We start from the raw sequence: 15,708 nt of genomic DNA, 5'->3' as shown, positions 1-15,708 counted from the left end.
GCCGGAGAATGGATGAGTGCCCCTTTTCCCTCTGCATTTATTTCCAAGTTCAGACACTCAAGTACTCTTAAGGGTACCACATGCAAGTGTGGTTTTCCTCTAGCACCCCTGCAGATGAAGAGTGTATCAAATGCCAAATCCTATGAGCAATTAAATTATTCCTTAGCTTTTTGGTCCTCTGTTGCTGAGACATGCTACCTGCATGCCTCTTGGTCTCAGAGGGCTGTCTATGGAAGCTGAATGGAGCACAGTGGGAAAATACGGTGGGTTCCTCTGTTTGCTCCGTGGATTTACATGCTGTTTACCCTGGGGTGCCTGTAGCTGAACTGTTGAAAAGGCAACCAGGGCTTGCAGAGCATCCTCCTGACAAGAGGAGACACGGGAGCTGCACTCAGGAGATGCAAGGTAGCCGAGAAGTGTCTTCTCGAGCAGTTCTTGGCCCAGGGAACCCTGCCATCACGTTTCTCATGAACTTGGCATGCCCCAAAGCCACCAGAGGAATGTGGGGCTGGGCCACCAGCCCCCTCTCCCCCCCCCGCCCGTTTTTTTTTTTCCCCCAAAAGGGAAAGCCCCTTAAACATCATAGATTTGTAAAGGCCAGCTAATGGTGACTCACAGTGATAAAGTTCCCAAGGACATTGAAAGAGCCTGGATGCATTGGTACCGTGGGTTTCCTATGGGACTGAGCTGTGTCTGGAGAAGTTGCCAAGGTCACCAGTATTCAGACAGCATTCCACCACTGGCTTAGGTCTCTAGTGCCTCATGGGATGAAACACCTCATATGATGAGGCACCCACACCATTAATTCTGCAGGTGATGGAGGTGGTGGATGTACCACTGGGCTCAGAAGGGGACTTGTAGGCTTAGGTGAAGGAAGAGCGCATGTAAAAACATAAGCATCACCCAGTCTGGGCAGACCAGAGGAACAAATAGTCCCTACCTGGCCTTTCAGTAGTAACTAATAGATAACTAAAGAAGATTAGAAGGACAGGATACATGCAGTGATATTTTCCCTGAGTGCTGATCTTCACACCTAGAGACCCCAATGGCTGAGAGAGGGGAGAGATTTTGTATGCAATAACCCCTGTAAATATAACCAAACCCTTTCTAAACACAGGTACCTATAGTGTCCTGCACACGTACTTCACATTGAAGTATCCCTGGTGTGAGAGCCCTTATGCCACAGTTTGTGTCACACACATGGGAACACATCCTCAATTCAGAGCAAGTCCAGGGCAGCACCATGGTCCGCAGCCAGCTTTCCTCAAAACCAGGTAAACATTGCAGCCCCAAGGCCACCGAAAGCTTTGATCACCACCTTGCCTTTTGAAACATCCAAATAGGTACAGCTATTTTGCAACAGTGGTCTAGCAGAACAGTTATAACAAAGAATGCAACTTAAAACACTCCTGCGTAGCTAAGAGCCAGCTTGCATCCCTTGGAGGCAATAAAACCACACGTGAGGCTAGATCTCAGAGGGCTCTTCTGTCCTTGAGAAATGCCTGCAAGCTCACGTCACAGCCAAGGGCTCGTTGGCAACACCAATGAAGTTTAGCACGCTCAAAGCCACAGTTCCTGCACCCCCAGTTTGTGCATAGGTCAGGATTGGGCCCTTTAGTCACTTGGGCTTATTTACTCCTTTCCTTTTAACTTTTTAAAAACAGCCAATTAAACACGAGGATTTTAAAGTCAGGCCATGAGAAGCACCCAGGCGCTACACCCCACAGGGCAGGACGGAGAGCCCTGCCACAGAAGACAAACCCAAAACCTGGCACTAGCTGCTACTCACAGTCCCACCTCCCCACCTTGGGCCCACCACACAAGTACCCCCCACTGCTGCGTCCCAGGGGATGAGGATGCCCTGGCCCTCTTTGTAGGGTGGGTCTCTGCAGGGTTGGCCAGGAGGAGGGTGGGAAGGGCTGGGCCAGTGTTTACACTCCCTTCTGCAAAATCCTGGCACCGTGGAGGTGGGAAGGGGTCTCTGGCCCTCTGCCTGGCCAGCCTGCAGCTCCCCACATCCTCCTGCCCAAAGCTGGCAGTGCTGTGTGATCTGAAGCTCTTGCTTTGCTCAGTTATTGAGGTGCTGCAGCTTGCTCTGCTCGGAGTTAAAGCTTTCAGAGAGCTAGAGGAAGGATTTTCATTGCTTTCTGTAGGCTTTAGCTTGGAGCCGGCTATGTCTTCCAGCTGAGGTTGCAGAGCTGGGCTCTGCTGCAGGGGAGAGCCATGAGGTTAACGCAAGGCTGGAACAAGGAGCCAATGTGCGTTGCAGGCAGGGACCGGGGCTCGCCATCAAGCTGCTCAGAAACACTGAGAAATGAGTTGGCTGTGGTGTAGGATCAGCCCCCCGGGGAGAAAATCCAGGGTGCTAAAAGGCTCTTTAATCTGGTGGGGAGAAGATAAATGGGAACCAGTCGGCAGGACCAGCTCCCAGGCATACCCACACTGGAAGCGGAGCACAGCTTTCTAGTAGCACAAGTGATTAATGAGCACAGCAGACTAATTATGGTCCTCTCTGGCCACAAAGCTCTAATGTAAGAGGCATTCTTAATGAACTCCTGAGGCTGCGATTGGCCTTCTAGGGTAAATCACTTACATTTTAACACAGACGTAGGAAACTGCTCTCCGAGTTAGCAACCAAAGCTCATTCATAATTGCTTGTTTAAATATTTTTCCTTCTTCATCGCTGCAGTCAATTTGCCGTGTGCATCCTATGCAGAGGCGAAGCCAGCCAAAAAGGAAGCTTTCCTGGAAAAATAACAAAGGTACTTTCAGCCACAGAAATCCCCATCTCGAATCCAAACAGGGAAGCCTCTGTCCCTTGCCAGTGTAGGCAGGGTTTCCGCCTGCCTGTTATTTGACATAGCAGAAGAGTTAGCTTAGGCAGGGGAAGGGGAAGGGGCCGCTTCTCCTGCTGCGGGGTGGAAATCCTTGTCTTTCTAAGTGCTCTTTCCAAGCTCAAGTCTCGCGCTCCGTGCTGACGGGCTATTTATTAGTCCCTGTGTTTCCTTGTGAGGGTGGATAATAGCTGAAGGCGATGCAAACACCTGGGCAGGACAGGCAGCCCCTGCCTGGCGATGGTGTGTTGCATGGAAAAGCCGGGTCACCCCTATTAGCTGCTTCATTTTGACTGGAGGAATGAAAAGCCTGGGTCCTGAAGCTGGGGGCTCAATTGCAATTGTCCGGCTGTTTGCAGTGAATGCGTGGTTATTTCATGCAAGTTTGGGGTGCAAAGGGAAGGGATGTGAGGATGTGAGGATGTTCACCCTCCTGCTCGCCCACGCACGGTGCGCTGCATCCAACCTGCCAGAGCAAACCAGGGGCACGCAAGGGAGAGGGGATGTCTTGCCCAGCTCGGGAAGAGACGTGTCCGCAGCATCCTCGGGATCAATCCCTCAGCACCAAAATGATGCCGAGCCAACGAATGGCTCTGAACACTTCCTAGCATTGTTAGTGACCTTCTTGGTGACCCAGAGCCACTTGGTTAACCTCTCATGATAATGAGATAATGAGAGCCTCCAATGGGTAAATATGCAATTACAGGGGCTGCTTCAAGAGGGCAGGGGTGGCCGGGCAGCGGCCACTGCAGCCCATCACGCACGCAGGTAGTCCTGGGCACCCTCCAGCTCAATTAATGGGGAAGAAAAGCATCTTTGCTCCCATGGTAAGGCAGGGCAGAAGGAGCCACGCGCTCAGATGAGTGCACAGCAGGTACATCTGAGTGGGTCAGCAGGCCAGGCATGTTTGCTTTCCTATCTTCTATTATTAATAAGGAGCTGGACATTTCCCACAGCACTCATTACAGCCAAGAGAGAGGAGAGGGTGAGTGGCACAGACGTGCTGCAGGAATGCCCTGGTTTTGCTCAAATACAAGTTTTAAGCTCCTTTCTGCACTGGAAGGAGATGTATGTGACATCACTGAGATCAGGGGGCTTCAGTAACAGGGGGAGTCATGCAGTCACAGCTGCCCCCTCCGTCCCGCAGCATCCTGAGCTGATTCCCACCCGCCTGTTGGGACCTCCAGATCCCGTGTGTCCCCTCACCTTCACCCCGCTGGGTCTGGGAAGAAAGGCCTTGGCTCACTTTCAGGAAACCCAGGCAGGCATCGGTCATCTTTACGAGTAGCACCAACATTTTCGCGGCAGACCCCTTTCAGAGGGCATGTTTCCCAGGCTCAAGAAGATGCAGAGCTGGTGTGTGAATGCTGGGGCATCTCTAGGTGATGCTTGTGACCTGCCGCCCCTCTGTCATGAGGCCTGGGCAGTGCAAATAAAACAAGTCAGGTACTGGTTTCAAAAGAACACGGTGCTTGGTTCTTGTGTGGGTCTCAGTGCCACGAGATCCGGCTGCGATCAGAGGTATGACTGACCTTCTGTAACGCTTGCAAGGAGGCAAGTCATGGAGAGCAGCTCCATCAAGGGTGGTTAAGCACCAGGAGACTCCAACATCTTGTTAAAAAGCCTACAGCAGCACACAACATAGCTTAGAGACCCCCCTTGGCACATGGGGGTGGAAGGGACTGGAGCTGGGGGGTCTTCTGTGGGTGCTGACCGCCCTCCCTCCCCACCAGGGCGGCTGGCTCCCTGCTGCGCAAACACGGCTGGGCGAGATAAGGCGTGTGTGCACAGCACTCCGCCAGGAATTTGGGGCCCGGCCCCCCGCCACGGCCGCCTTCCCGACGGCCACCTTTGCCCGGCTCGCTCCCCACACCCTTCCATGCAGCAGGGCTGGCCTTGCGCCCCCTTGCTCTTCAGATAGATACCCGTCAGGGTCCCACAGAGATGCTCCCGCCGCAGCATCCCCGCCACGAGCCGTCGTGCTGGGGTGATGCAGCAGATGACATGGGACACGCAGCATGCCCCCCCAAAAAAGCCAATGAGAACATGAGCATCCGCAGAGCGGGAGGGAGTCAGGATTCACCACGCCGCGTTTGGTTTTTAGCACGGTAACGGAGATGAGTCATGCCGGCGGCGGGCAAACCCAGAGCCCGGCTTCCCCATCAGCGGCAGAAATGCTTCCTCGCCCTCCCGCTGCCCCAGTGGAGGACTCAGAATAATAAATTTTTTTGTAAAATTAATATAGTGATACCTAGGAGATTAATCTTCCCGATAAGCAGACAGCAGCATGACTGAATAGGCCTGTGGTTCAAACAAAGGTTTCTGTTGAGGACAACCAGGTAAAAGACGGATGGTTTGTTAAACATTGCCAGCATACCTTGCTAGTGCCATTCCCCGGTCACAGCTAATGGCAGCCGGGGCATTGTGCGGCAGATGCAGTTGCTAATTTCAGCCAACTTAAATGCTATTTCTTATCTCTGTTGGTCTTGCGGAGATGAAGGTGGTTTCAGGATTTGAATGCACTACACTCATGCATGGAACACATTCCTGACGGTCTCAAGATGTAAAAAAAAGACCCACCCAGTGTGGCTGGCCAGAGAGGAGCGGAGCAGCGTGTGCTGGCCCAGGGCCTCCCCAGCTTTCACAGCAGAAGCAATTTGGGGGTGGCGGCGCTGCCTTTCGCTTCACCTCCCCCCCCCCTTCCAAATGCATTGGGCAAGGTCCAAGGAGTGCCCAAAATGTGTTGAGCAATTTGGACTTTGCCCCAGCCTCTCGACAAGGGTTGTTCGTCCTCCCCAGGTAGCTGCTGCACCTTTTACCCAGGGGCCCAACCCATGGAGGCAATTCTCCCTAAAAGCTGGAAAAAACCACAGGACCAGAACTGGCTCTGCGAACAAAATCACCCTGCAACCTCTTTCTTATTTCCCCAGCAGTTCTGCAAGCGAAAGTTCTCACTGGCTCTACCTGGGGAGGCTTGGACCGCAAAATCAGGGCAGATGACATCAACTTCCCTGCTTCTTCATCAACTGCTCTGCTGCTTCCTTCCCAGTGTCGCCCACCAGAAATTAAAACACTAAAGAATGGCGCGTCAGGGCCACTCGGGTGCTCTTCAGCATCAATTATCATCACTCCAAAGGTCTCTGCGGCTCACACCTATGTAAGAGCCCCATCTATTTTGATTTCCACCCAGACGGGGTTTCTGGTGTCGCCCTGTCTGTGCGTCCCTCCCCTCCTAACCCTTGAACTCCTTGGCTGGTTTCAATCAGATTTGTCAAGACAATAGCCGTCTGGAAGCTCATTAAGTCCTTAGGGGGGTTTGTGGACATAGGCATCTGTGTGCAGCCAAGAGGCTGGGGGATGGCCGCGGGGTAAAATCCCCAGAGCCGGGACTCCTCTTCCTTCCTGGGAGAGCAGGAGCACATCGCCCCACCACCTGAGGTGCTCCCCAGGTTTTTCCCCTCACTTTTGGGGGGAGTTTTCCCCCTCCTTTGAATCATTCTCCGTGTTTTTCCCCAAATTGGGCACTTGCAATATCTCTTTTTTGTGTAGCAGGGCAGCCGGGATATCTGGGGAGGATAATTAATAGCATTATAACACTTTTTATTACTCTCTTAGGCATCTTAACAATGCTGAGTCACACCGGGGGATTAGGACAGCTACAGGAATATGAAATCCTTTGCAGGGCTGGGCCAGCGGGCTCTGCCAGAGGCAGCAGGCAGGCAGGCAGGCAGATTTCTGGAGGCTGGGACAAGGCCAGGAGCCGGAGGTGTCTTGTGGGAGGCATCCCTGCCAGGCAGGACCTACCCGGGATAACACAAGTCCAATCATGCGCAGTGTGGGATGTTTCCTGCATTGCACAGTAATGCACAGAAGAGATGCATGATCTGTCCTGACTCCCTTAGGTATCTCCTCTGCACCCCCCTGCACCTCGGGCCAGATTGAGGGTGCCTAAACTTCACACGAGCCCAGCGGTGCCTCCGGCTCAGGCACCTCAGATGCTTGGAGGCAGCCAGTAATTGAATGTAGGCTGTCCAAAAATCCCAAGAAAAAGATTTTTTTTCCCCCAAAGTTTAGTTGAGATGATGATGATGATGATGATGATGATTATTATTATTACTATTATTATTATTATTTTGGTATTGGAGCAGAACCCCCTCAATATGGACATAAATTCAACATTGTTTGCATTTTGTCGGAGGGATTTGTTTCCAAAATGGCTGATACCTGTGGCGATCTGCCCCTGGGTGCAAGGGGCTGGGTGATGAGGAGCAATGACCCAGCTCAGCCGTGGCACAGGCTGCTTCCACGTCTCAGCTATTGGCTTCAATTTATAGTAGGGAAGAGGAGAACAAAGCTTAACTGAACTACGTGCACGTGTATGGACACACGTCACAGCCCACTGTTCTGGGCTGGCCAGCTCGTCTCGTGTAATTGCTGCGTGAAGCATCTGTGGTTGGTCAACACCAACACCTCTGGAAGAAAAAAGGAACGTATCTGACAAGGGTCTTTTCTCCCCATCTTCTCCACCATTCATCCCAGCTACGCTTCTTGGGGACAGTGGATGGAGGCAAAGCAATCCGTGCTTGCTCTAGCCCTGTCCCAGCACCATCTGCAAAGAGGATGCATGAGTTGGCTTGATCATAGAATCATAGAATCATTTAGGTTGGAAAAGACCTTTAAGATCATCGAGTCCAACCGTCAACGCAACACCACCATGCCCACTAAACCATGTCCTGAAGTGCCACGTCTACGTGCTTTGATGGCAAAGAGCGGCTGATGCTATTTCAGCACGTCCTCTTCATCACGGCCTGCTTCTCCCACCGGTTCCACCACCCATCGCGTTCACAGGTGCTGCCTGAGCCGCAGGGACGAGCCCTCCAGGAGCAAGGCGACCCAAGGAAAGAAGCAGCATGCCCCAGCGCAAGCTCTGCCTTGGCTCGGCGAAGCCTGTCCCCAGCCCCAGGAGAGGGGTCCGCGGGGGCCGGGACCAGGTCCCAGCAGCCAGCCAGGCTGCGGCCACCCCGGTTTGGCAGCGGAACGAGCCCTGGCACCGTGCGGGCTGTGGTGGAGATGGTGCCTTACGCCAAGGCACCTTATCTCGTGGCAGAGAAACCGGCGGCAGAGCCATGCTGGCAGCATGTTCCTGCCAGAGGCATTATATTTGCTTTGAAAAAGAGACAGAAGTATTCAATTGCCAAATATATTGTTCCGGTAACTGTAACAGAAATGACTCTGGGTCTTGCCAGGTTACAAAGCTCCTGTTAAGTAGCTCCGGCCGTGTTGCAGTTAATGCCTATTGTTATTGCAGAGCACCCATGCTCCTGTTCAGGATCACCCCGCTTTGAAGTAGGTGAGGCGGGCTCCGCTTTTTCCTCTTTGCTTTTTTTCGCACCCCCCCACCTGAGCCCCAAGTCTATGATTTAGACTGGAAGCAGAGCCTTCGAAAGTGGTGGGGAAATTCAGCAGGCCTCAACAGACAGCACCCCCCCCCAGAATTCCTGCTGCACAGGCACGATTGGGGGACAAGTAGTGTTGGCTCTGGGGTTGGATTGTTGGGGTTATGTCATATTTTGGGTGACCCGGGGAGGGGTGGAGAGTGCCTGTGCTACCACGAAATGTCAATGTGATGGATGCAGGAGGGTCTGAGAGCTGTCGACTTTCAGAGCAGGGGCTTAGCCAGGTCGGGCAGTCTGCAGGGGGCCATGGGGATGCTCTCCCCACCCCTCTCCAGGTGAGGAAAACTCCTGAGCCAGGGTTTCTAGTCTCTACCCCGGGGTGGATCTCCCCTCCAAGCCGTTGCACGTCTGTCCCTTGAGCCCAGGTACCCCTCCTGCACCCAGGGCATCCCTCGGGAAGGAGCTGGGGCAGAGCCGGTCCACGGTCCGCAGCCGAGCCCGCGGACTTTCTCTCTGATGCTCCTTCTCCCAGCTTATGGATTTTATCCAATTTAAATGGCAAGGATTTAAAATGCCACCTGAGTTAAAAGGACCTGATTAAAACCGTAGCCTCATCATATTTCTTAAACATGCAGTTGCATTGCTGTATTTACATTAGTGTCAACTTTAATTTAAATTCTGCATAACTATATTTGCTCCCCTAAATTCATTCGCCAGGAACACAGCGCAAATTACTCTGCACTAACTGCACTTTCTCTTTGTCTATGGCGGAGTGGTTTGGAAATTAGCACCGTAAGTGAGTGGTGGGAAGTGTCATTCCGCCTCTTTAATGTCTCATTAATTAACCCGTCTGGGCCGGGAGCAGGTCGATGCCCGGAGGTGGGCAGGGGCAGAGGGGCTGCCTGGGATCTGCCGGCCACTGGGATCATGCTGCTTTGCCTGCTTGTAGGGCTGCTCCGGCTGAGCCTCTGGGCTTATTCCTCGCCCTTTCGGGTGGTGGGCTGGGATCGGTTTGGGCAGGTTTGTCCCATCTGAGGGACTTCAGGGGCTGCTCTGTAGCTGTCGGGTATGAGGTTCAAGCTGTCGATGAAGTGGCAGAGCCTGGGTGCCCGAAAATGAATCCCAGCATCAGTTTTTCTTCAGCGCTGTGCCTTCAAGATGGAAATCAAATTGGACTTAATGATCCTTATGGGTCCCTTCCAACTTTAGATATTCTATGGAATACAAATGCAATTAAATAAAACAGAGTACCCCAACCGTGAGGAGTGATAAGGCACTGCTTGGGTGTAAAAATACTGCCGCTGTGAAGTCATAAAAACTCTTTTCTTGAGGGATTGCATGGCCAGACACCTCTGGACCGCTATCATTTCCTTGCAATGGGTTCGTCCCATCGATGCTGGGCTGCAGCATCCCCGGGCGCAAGGGACAGCCAGGTGCTCCGTGACTTCAGGGACACGTGGGGTCAGCTCTTAAGGCAGCACAGAGACAATAGGAGCCCTCCTGCTTTTCAGCCCGTCCTCCTGACCACCCACCAGGGAAGAAGGGGGAAAAGGGAAAAAAAAACAACAAAAAAAGCCCCATCGGTTTCTCAGATTTTTTGTGACAGAAGCAGTGTTTAAACTCGGCGTTTCCTGCAGGTGTGCTCTGTGACTACAAACGTTGAATGTGATCTCGGCCAGGCAGGCATTTTCTTTAGTCCTCAGCGTTTTGCCTTTTCACCTCGTAAAACCCTTTCAAGCTAAATAAACCTTATTACAACAGAACCGCACAGTGCTGCCCGGCTCCCAAAACCAACAGCCTGGGGTAGGACGAAGAGTAAAAATAGCAAAGCATCCCCATCGGCATCAGCGCTTAGCTCAGACAGTAAGACCAGCCTGCGCCGTAGCGTCCGACCTTGCTATGTATTTATTTTTAATTACAGCATTTGCCTGCCCGATCAGCAATGACATTGTTAAAGCAAAACAAGTGGTGGCCTGGGCGGATTAGAGGAGGGAGGGTGATCTTCAGGGACGCCGGGCACAGGGAGGGAAGGGGAATGGAGACAGCTGCCTGAATGCAGCAGGACCTGCCCCTGCAAGGATATTGCCATCAGCGCTTGCCATCGCTTATATCCAGGTCGCAGGAGATAGATCCCACAGCTGCACTGCAAGGACAATGCATGCTTCTGCTAGTAAAACACTCGAGGCTGGTTGTGCCTTATAGAAATATGAAATAGGATGTTTTGCAGCTCTGCGTCTCCAGCCCACAATGGCAATGTCCTTTATCTTTCGGAGCATGGCACTTCTGCAGCTGGGACTGCTTGCCCTGAACGAGGATGCGATTGCATGCGTGCGCATAGGGGTGGACAGGGACAGACGCAAGGACACGTGTGCAAGGGTGCACGGCTGGTGCCTTGGTTTCTTTCCCAGCCGAGGAGCCCGGTGTGACTCGGTGGGAGAAGGGAGACCTGAGCAGGGGACATAGTGGCAACGGTGGCTGCCCCAAAAGGGTTTCCTAGCCATCCGCGAAGAAGCAAAAGCAAGCTGCAGGGGCTGAATTGCCCCTGAGCATTGGCGAGCATTGGCCCCGGGGGCGAATACAGCATCCGATACACCGGGGAGAGCATTTTGCGGGGGGAAATACAGTAAAGGGGACGCGAGATTTGGGTGGATAAGTAGAAGGCCTGACTTAGCCGCGACGCCGCAGCTGTGCTCTTATCTGGCCGGAGGAAGAGGCTGAACAACAAAAGGGGCTAAGAAGCCGGGTTGATGCATGGGAAAGCCATTGGCCGAGCATTGTGGCTGCCCTTCTGCTGAGCAAATAGTTCAAACTGTTCATTCCCATCTCCTATTCTCTCCCTGGTACATTGTTTGTGTCCTTGCATTTCATTCTGCGAGGAAGATTGCTCTCTGGGCCTATAAGCAAACAGTCCAGAAAAGAGCCAACTATCCTCTCCTTTTCCCTGGAGAACTAGCATTTTTATTTCAGCTCCAAGCTGTCAAAGAGCTGGAGAGTTTATGTCAGTATCCTGAATTAATTGCTTTAAGCTGGAGCAGCCTATACCAGCCACCAAATGTCCAGAAGATGTTTATTAATAATGTTTCCTCTAGGTTTTTTGGTGGGTTTTTTGTTCCAAGCTGTGCTCTCACATACAGTGCCCTCTATTCACCGCCGAGGCGGCACGCCTGACGCCGGGCGAGGGTGGCGAAATGAAAGCCGCTTATAGGGAATTAATAAAAGCTCCCGAGGTATTGTCAGCCCCGGCGCTCAACATGTCGGCGAGGCGGGCACGGCCGGCGGCTCGGAAATCTCCCGTTAGGACTTTTCGGGGGACGGGAACGAGAGGAGGAAGATGAATTGCTGGAGGGATCGAGAAGGAGCGAGCCCTTGTTTAAACACAAATATCTTTGGTAATTAACAAAAGTGGCGAGGAAATTACTGATGGAAAAAAAACACATGAAAGGTAAATGGTTTTGTGTTTAAACATGATATATTTTAAAGTGTTTCCCCAGTGTGAAAGTCCCTGTTTAAGGGAATGAAGTAATAAACCAATTTATATACCAATAGAAAGTCGAGATCCTGAGTGCCTTTGTGTAAATTTTCCACTTGACTTTTCATTATCTACCTGAACAAAATCAATCTATATGTATGGGATCAACATGCAATATGAGAGATAAAAGACGAAATAAATGTGCTTTGCATATCCCGCAGATAAAAGCTACCGGGCTCCAGGCGCTGCCTCCTTTCCAGGCAGATGCATTTTAGAAAATAAATCATTTTGCAAAGGAAAAGAGAGCAAAGCGGAGTGGTGCTTCTTAAGTGTTTACTCCCTCGCTTGAAATATTGATCCTGTCAAATGAACAGTGGTTAATAAGTAACTCGGGAAAAATATGCCGGCTCTCTCTTTGCTCCTTGCTGTAGCACGGACCCATCTCTCGTCCCTCTCCAGCTCCCAGGCAGCAGAGCCCCGGAGCGTCCTCGCTGCAGGCTGGACCTCCGGGCAGCACCCAGACACGCTTGCAGGGCCCTTTGCAGGGTGGAGCAGATTAAAAGGAAGGCGACAGAGGCAGCAGAGTGGGGACAGATCCCCCGCACCCCACAGGCAGCCCTGAAGCCCCAGGGCATGTTGGCTTTTCAAGACCTTCCGCATCCCAAACCCTGCTGCACCCCAAACCCTGCTGCACCCAAACCCTGCTGCATCCCAGACCCTGCTGCATCCCAAACTGTGCCACATCCCAAACTGTGCCACATCCCAAATTCTGCCACATCCCAAACCCCGCCATGTCCCAGTCCCCCTTGCTCATTCCTCATGGCCTTGCCTGCAAACAGACACGGCATCCCATCTCATCGGCTGCTTACACACCGAGATGGCTTGCCCTTGCCTCACCCCAGCAGGAGCCATTCCTGACCCAAGATATCCCCAGTTTCATCTGAGGGAAGAGTATTGCTGTCAAGTGGGGGATCAGCTCTACTAAGTTGGGTTAATGTGCAAACTGGAATAACATTGCTGGGGTGTGGGAGCAGACGACATAGTGGAGCACCAGGAAAATGCTCCCGATTTTTATAAAAATGCATCACTGAGTACAGATTTTGCTCAAGCAGCCTCAGCACCCGCAGTGAAGATACCTGTCCCTGCAGTGTTATAACCCAGAGCCCGGAGCGAGTGCCACATCCTGTCGCCGCAGTTTGGGTGCCTTCTCCCTCCACCCACCCCCTTCTCCTCCCCTCTCCCTCTCCTGGGACCTGGCTGGCGCTTGGCTTTTTGCTACAACAAAGCTCGTCTGGTTTCATGGATCCCAACGTCTTGGAGAGCTGGGTGATAGCATCCTCTCTTTTTTTTTTCCTTTTTTTTTTTTTTTTATATGGTTAGGTGAAGAGGCAGGAACTCCTCGTGGTTTTTTTTTCCCTTTAGTAACAGGATATAGAAAAGGTTAAGAGGCACTTCAGCAGATACAACACCCTCCTCGGCACAGGGGTGTTCTTATTTCTGCGGAAACCCTGGCCCCGTTTCTCCAGCAGCAGAGCCTGTCACCCTGGTTGATGTATTCCTCCTCCTAGCATCCTCGTGCCAGCCCCACTCAGGCCGACGGGCAGGGAAGCACCTGCCTTCCACTGATTTTATTTCTTCGAGGGTCTCTACATGTTTCCTGGCTCTGGCAGCTGTGCTGTGGGGTTGGACATGGGCATTTCTCCAGGTCAGGCATCAGATTTTTGCCTTTCCTTCTGCAAAAGGCCCTTTCCAGCCTTTTTACTTCTTCCCCGCCTAAAAATCCAGATAGGAGGGAAGAGATGGGGGGGAAGGTGGGCAAGGAGATGACACAAAGAGAAAAGCAGGGGTGAGCTGATGACTTTCCAAACCAAAGAATTTGTCAGGATGCTGTGGAGAAACGTGCTCTGCCATCGACTCAACATCTGCAGCTATTTTATTAGTTTGCTAATGATGTCTTGGATAGGACCCAGGGGTGACAGAAAGTCCTGGCAACCCCTTTTGAAATGAGCCTCACCTTCTGCCCCGTGTCCCGCTGCCTTCCCCCCCCCAGGGCCGCTGGGTTTGTCCCCCCCCATGTCCCAGGCCATCAGCTCAGGAGCAATGCACAGCCCCGTGCAGGGCACTAAGGCAGCTACACTGCTGCAAACCTCTCGCGAAGAAAAAAATGGGTTCACGCATCCGCGCATCCAGCCCTTCCCACGGGACCCCCGTTTCCTTGCCACTAGGGATAGAAATATCCATGCCGTGTACAATGAGTTATGTGGTGTGGAGGAAGCAGGGGGAGCTCCAAGGTAGAAAAACTTTGGCATAGGAAGGGGTTTAATCATCACTTTGGGGGTATTTTTGGCTGTCGGAGTTTGTTCTCCTCTCCAAAGCCCTTCCTGAGCTAGCTCTTAGCATAGCACCAACATGCATCCCTCAAAGAGCTCCACAAATTAGCTCCTCAACTTTCTCAAGGTGCTGTTATGACTTTTTTTTTTTCCCCACTTCCTTGAAGCCTAAAATGATCCATCCTGGCAAAGCACCTTCTTCAGCTTCCTCCAGGCCAGGATAATGCTTCTCCCCGTTCCTGTCAGGAATTACTGGAGCATGACATAGGTATCGCACACAAGTACAGACACAAAGAGGCAATCGGAGATGGGAATCTGTGGCTTTAATAAGAGACGCATACACGGCAGCAGCAAACTCGGCAAAGCCCAGGCGTTTGCCCCAGCTACCCCTGACACTGATTCCTTGTGCCATTATTAAAATAAATAAAGGAGAGTGAAGGGGAGTGCAAGCGCAGGCAGCCAGTGAAACACGGTGCAGCCACTTTGCTGCATGCAGAAGGCTGTCAGTGACAAGCAAAGCATTTCAAGGTCTCAGAAATCCTTCAATAATGAAGCCTTCGGTACTGGGGTGGGAAGTAAAATCAGCACATTTACACTCCTTCATGCTGTTGGCACTTGGTAGCTGTTTTCCAGCCACAGAGGGATGAGGCTCATTCTTTTTACTGCTTGTGTGAGTCAAAAAACCTGTAGAAAGCCACTCCTTCCCCAGCCAGGGGTGAGCACCTTGCTCTGGCTTTACATGGATGGTACTGGCAGTGATGGACAGTTTGGACAGGTAGAGATCTTCCAGCAGCAAGGATCTGGCTGCAGAAATCCGCAGCAAGTGGTATGTCGAGGGCTTTTCTGCCTCTATGGTTTATAAAAAAACCCCAGCCCCTGGCAGGTAGGCGGGGTAGCAGAAGGGACCCACCGCCGTGGTCCTCACCCAGTGCCCATCCCCGTGGCAGCAGGGCTGCCCACAGCCTCAGCTGGCTGCTCTGTGCCTTTCCCCTGCCCTGCCTGGAAAGGGGCTCCGTGGCCAGGGGGAACCGGAGAGGGTGGAGGAGGAGTGGGGTGGGCTGTGAGGAGAGGTGTACTGTTGGCATTGCAGGGGGGAAAGGGAAAGAAAGGGGAAAAAAGGAAAGAAAGGGGAAAAAAGGAAAGAAAGGGGAAAAAAGGAAAGAAAGGGGAAAAGAGGGGAAAGAAAGGTGGAAAAGGGGAAGACTGGGAAAAAAGGAAAGACCGGGGAAAAAAGGAAAGACAGGGGGAAAGGGAAAGAAAGTGAAAAAAAGGAAAGAAACTGAAAAGGGCGAAAGAAAGGAAAAGTAAGGAAACGAAATGGGAAAAAAGGGGGAAAGAAATTAAAAGGAAAGAAGGGGAAAGAAATTAAAATGAAAGAAAGGAAAAGAAAGGAAAGGGAAAGAAATAGAAAAAATAGTAAAAAGGGGAAAGAAAGAAAGAAAGAAAGGAAGGAAGGGAAGGGTAGGGGAGGGAAGGGAAATAAAATGAAGGAACGGAAAAGGGCTGGCTGTCGCACCCCGGGCAGGGGGCTGCGCAGCGCCTTTGCGGGACGCTGCCCGGCGCACCAGCGCACACGCGTGTGCAAACGAACCCCCCCCTCACCCCCGATCCCGGGCGGGCTAGGGTGGGAGCAGACGCCCCCTCCCCGGCCCCGAGCCGCCTTAGCGTCATTTGCGGTT

Source organism: Haliaeetus leucocephalus, unplaced genomic scaffold (assembly GCF_000737465.1).
Source record: "Haliaeetus leucocephalus isolate CR32 unplaced genomic scaffold, Haliaeetus_leucocephalus-4.0 Scaffold450, whole genome shotgun sequence".
Lineage (NCBI taxonomy): Eukaryota > Metazoa > Chordata > Aves > Accipitriformes > Accipitridae > Haliaeetus > Haliaeetus leucocephalus.
This window is presented reverse-complemented; position numbering follows the sequence as displayed.